This window comes from Dipodomys merriami, unplaced genomic scaffold (assembly GCF_024711535.1).
Source record: "Dipodomys merriami isolate MVZ:Mamm:240054 unplaced genomic scaffold, mDipMer1.0.p SCAF_124, whole genome shotgun sequence".
NCBI classification, from domain to species: Eukaryota; Metazoa; Chordata; class Mammalia; order Rodentia; family Heteromyidae; genus Dipodomys; species Dipodomys merriami.
Window position 1 is genome coordinate 1,664,986 of NW_027202538.1, and position 5,208 is coordinate 1,670,193.

The 5,208-nt window shown below is 35.3% G+C and overlaps 1 non-coding gene across 1 annotated transcript; it reads right to left on the reverse strand.

The window, feature by feature from the left end:
- Positions 1 to 1,932: 1,932 nt before the first annotated feature.
- LOC138823871 (U6 spliceosomal RNA) lies at positions 1,933 to 2,038 on the reverse strand. Its single transcript, XR_011370937.1, has one exon. It is a non-coding gene; the product is annotated as a U6 spliceosomal RNA (small nuclear RNA).
- Positions 2,039 to 5,208: the final 3,170 nt, after the last annotated feature.

Below are 5,208 nucleotides of genomic sequence, written 5' to 3' on the forward strand. Positions count from 1 at the left end.
CCTAAATTGTAAAGTTCGTTTTTCAAAATAATGTCTTGTGCATCTATTGTTTTACAATGGGTCAAACTGTATTCCTATTTAAGCATGTTTTTTCCCTTTCCCTCCCCAAATTAGAGAAGTGTACATTCAAGATGCAGGTGCACCAACATCAAATAAAGTGAAAACAGGGTTATACTGTTGGGGAGGAACGTATAAAAAAGAAAAACAATCACGTCATACATTATAAATATGTGAGAAACAACAGCAATAAAGAAAAAAAAACACTTGTGTCTCTATCTTGGGGGTTATTTAGCTTAACATCAACTTATCTAGTCATATACACATAGGCTTTCAACTTTTCTGCTTATCCCAGACATATACTAGTTATTGCAAATAAGGGATACCATGGGGCCTATGTGTCTTTGGACTTGGCTTACATCAGTTAATATAATTTTTTTCCAAGTCTTTCCATTTCCTAACAAATTGAGCGATGTCATTCTTTCTGATGGAGGCATAGAATTAATATACATATATATGTATATATATATATATATACATATATAGTATATGTGTGTGCGTGTGTGTACACACAAATACACACAGAACATTTTCCTTTTTTGTTTTTTAGAGCAACTTAGTTTTCCACCTTCATCATTTTTTCAAATGTTTTTATTGTGATTAAGTGGTTAAATAATTTCCCAAATTTCAAAATATTGTGGGATAGTGATGCTTAGTTTAAGTCACAAACACATTCTAACTTCGATGGAGCAAATTGTCTATTATGGTCTACAACATTTATGAATTCTATGAGCTTTGCAATAGAGTTATTTCTTCCATATGTAAACTTTTTTGTTTTGAAATATGTATATTCCTTTTGTATTGCATAGCGTCAGCTGTTCCCTCTTTCCCACTTGTTCCCTCCCTCCCTCCAGTGACATTGAGATGCTTAGTTCATTTTGGTCAATGTCCAGTGCAGCTGTTGGATCCCACTGTTGTATGTTTTTCCCTGATTCCCTCTAGTTCTGTGTCATCCTCCTGGTTTCCCTTCAGTGTGCACATATGATCAGCACAATGGGGTTATTTAGTAGTGATTCGATTCGACCAGATGAGTGGAAGTTCTTGGTTTCTTAAGTGTTGTTAATTTTGTCATATCACCTTACATTTTGGATTTAACACGGAGACCATGTGCCATTTGTCTCTTTGCTTTTGGCTTACCTCGCTCAACATGATTTCCTGTAGCTTGATTGATTTCCCTACTAATGCCATTATTTTGTCCTTTCTAATGGCTGGAAAATATTCCGTTGTGTATAGTTACCACAGTTTTTTGATCCATTCATCTCTGGTGGGACATATGGGTTGTTTTCATATCCTGGCTATTGTGAACAGTGCTGCAATAAACATGGAAGTGCATTTGTCCTTGAATATTGGTACCTGTTGTTCAGGATAGATGCCTAGAAATGGTATGAGTGGGCCATAAGGAAGGTCAATATTTATCTTTCTGAGGACTCACCAGACTGCTTTCCAAAGTGGTTGTGTAAGTGTACATTCACACACACACACACACACACACACACACACACACACACACACACAGAGTGAGTGAGAGAGAGAGAGAGAGAGAGAGAGAGAGAGAGAGAGAGAGAGAGAGAGAGAGAGAGAGAACATTTTCTTGATCCATTCTTCTACTGAGCAGCATCAGGGTTGGTTGCATATCTTAACTATGGAAAATAATGCTACAATAAACATTGTTGTGGTGGTAGTTTTAGTATGGACTGGTTTGTGATCATTTGGGAGAATGCCCAAAAGTGGGATTGCTGTATAATAGGGAGCTCTATGTGGAGGCTTTTGAGGAACCTCCAAACTGCTTTCCAAAGTGGATGAACAAGTTTACACTCCCACCAAGAATGCAGTAGGCTCCCTTCTGGCCATATCCCTTCCAGCATCTTTTGTTGTAAAAATATGGAACGATTCATTAATTTGTGTATCATCCTTGTGCAGGGACCATGCTAATCTTCTCTGTATGTTCCAATTTTAGTGTATGTGCAGCCAAATTGAGCACAAAACATTTTTTATATATAAAGAGTAATTGATTTTCTTAAACTTGACAATTCAACAAAAATAAGTTCAAAAGAATTGTGAAATTTTAGAACCATGTGTTGCTTACATAAGCACACATTTAAGAATAAAGTCAAGATTGACATATCAAAAACAAAATAATTCCAGATATTTGTTGTTCATGAGATTTGTAGGAGGAGGAATTCAATTATTCTACAAAAGGCACTTGTCATAATGATCATTGCAGCAAATGTTAACGTTTGTTAAAAGTTTTAATATTTTAAATATGTTTAATTTTGGGATTTGCTTATATATGGCAAAATTAAGACTGTTTGGCAGGTCATAAAATTTTTTGATAAAGTATATAATACTTCTGGTAGCATGTACTAGTAAGTATGTACATTTCAGATTTTATAGAAACTTTACTAATGAGAAGTTGCAAAGACTGTGTAAAGAAGCAGAGTGAAGAGTTAAGATTTTAAGTACATGGTTTCTGTTAAATCTTCAGGGCTCCTTTACGTTATATGTTAGTGATGAACAAATAATGATATAATCCACATACAAATGATGAGATGAACTATAAATAGTAATCTTAGTGAGTAAATTTAAAGGCTACTGATAGCTTTATCCAGTTTTAAATGTACAGGAATATGAGAAAATAGTAAACTCTACTATGTACACTTCAAATACTGAAAACCCTGGTAATTGTTTTGTTTTTTATTTTAGTAATCATTAATATTTAATTATTGCTTTCTTTATTTATAGCATTTTTCCTTGTTGTAATATAATACAACTTTTATGAGTCATGATTAAGAGGTACTTTGAGAATATTATTGGGATGGCCACACAATTTTTCATAGGTGCATGTGAATTTACAAAGAGCAAAACTAAAAACAAACTATTGATTAAAAATTATATCAAGTAGAGTCTGAATCAGGAGTGTTGATAAATGTCCTCACCTAAAATCTTAACCTTAGGCTGGAGCATCTTATTGAAATATTGTTGAGAATTTCAAGACTTCCTTTATGTAGGGCCCTTAGAAGCATGGATAGTATGCATGTGTACAAAGCCAGTGACAACAGGCAAATATGACTGTTTCCCCAAAAGGAATCTATGAAGTCAATAGTTATCTTCCCAAGCAGATGAAAAAATGCGTCCAAAATGATTCATTTGTGGAGTTATTTAAGTTATGGATTCTTTGTTAGACATATTCTTTTCTTTTAAAAATTGTCAAATATTAGCTTTATAGTAAACGTTGTCTAGTATTTCTTGGTTCAAAACAGAAATCTTGATACAATTGATGTCACTTGGCTTTCTTACTTTCTCAGTTCAAAGCCAACCTAGGCAGGAAAGTCTGTCACATTCTTATCTGTAACCAAACACCAAAAACGCCAGAAGTGGAGTTTGGCTCAAGTAGTAGCGTCCTAGCTTTGGCGGAAGTTGGCCAGGGAAGACATTTGTTCAGGGACATGGTCCAGCCTCTGAGTTCAAGCTCCAGAACCAGGACAAACTAAACAAACAAACAAGAAAAAAAAAACGCACATATTTCTTTGGGACCATCCATAAAGCACTGGTTTGAGAACAGGCTCCTTTTGCTGATCATACTCACTGGATCCTGCTTTTTTGGAATACTAATTGTGCTGGAGAATTCAGGACAAGACTAAAGGAATTAATAAGTGACTCCTGCAACAACAGAATCATCTCAATAGTGAAATATCCATGCATAAGACAAATTAAAACCTCCAAGTCTTTGTTTCCTTACAAAAGAAATCTTTTAAAACAATGTTTATTTCCTTTTGTTCTATGCTGGCCTTCAAATGGCACATTGTTTCCTTTTGAAATACTTTCAAGAAGAAGTTTTCAGACAATTTTTATATGAATAAAGAACACACTCGAAAAAAGTCAGGGACAGTTTATTCAAGCTTGGATTCTTTTTTTTTCTAACAATGAATATATATTTTTTACAGTGAAAATACTGAACAGAGTGGTTACAATTACATGTGCAAGATAATGAGTACAGTTTTTATCAAGCATTGTAGCCTACTCCTTGGTTTCTCCTTCCCATCCCTAGACATAAAAGAAATGCAAATCAAAACAACATTGAGATATCACCTCACCCCAGTTAGAATGGGTATAATCAAGAACTCTAATAACAGATGCTGGAGGGGATGTGGAGTCCCACTTTTGGGCATTTACCCAAATGTTTACAAACAAGACCACACTAAAGCTACGAGCACAACTATGTTTATTGCAGCATTATTTACCATAGCTAAGATCTGGAATGAGTACATTTTTTATCAAGCAATGTATCCTACTCCTTGGTTTCCCCTTCCCATCCTCCCTTCCCCCCTCCATCCAATCCTCCCTCCGCCCAAAAACAAAGTTGTAAAGTTCGTTTTTGAAATAACGACTTGTACATCTCATTGTTGCAATGGGTCCACCTGTATCCCTATTTAAATGATTTGTTTTTTTTCTGTTCCCCTCCAGAAATTATACTGACATCAAATACAGTGAAATCAGGGGTTATTGTTATCCCATGGGGAAGGGACATAAAAAGCAACAAGGAAATCATCTTATAAATATGTTAGAAAAAGTCACATGAAAGAACAAAAAACATTCGAATACATATCTTAGGGTTCATTTCCCTAACATCAACTTATCTGACCTTTTCTGTTTGACTCAGACATATACTAGTTATTGTAAATAAGGAAAACCATGGGACCTATGTTTCTTTGGGCCTGGCTTACTTCAATTAATATAATTTTTCCAAGTCTTTCCAGTTCCTAACAAATGTGGCAATGTCATTCTTTCTGATGGAGGCATAGGATTCTATTGTGTATATATACCACATTTTCTTGATCCATTCATCTACTGAGGGGCATCTGGTTTGGTTCCATACCTTAGCTATGGTAAATAAGGCTGCAATAAACATAGTCGTGCTGGTACCTCTAATGTGGCCTTGTTTGTGAACATTTGGGTAAATGCCCAAAAGTGGGATTGCTGCGTCTTAGGGTAGCCCTATGTGGAGTCTTTTGAGGAATCTTCAAGAACTGACCTCAGGACCACTGGAATAGAATTGAAAACCCAGAAATGAACCTACAAACCTATAGCCATCTAATCTTCGATAAGGGAGCTAAAAAAACTGATGAAAGACACCCTCTTCAGGTAAAATGA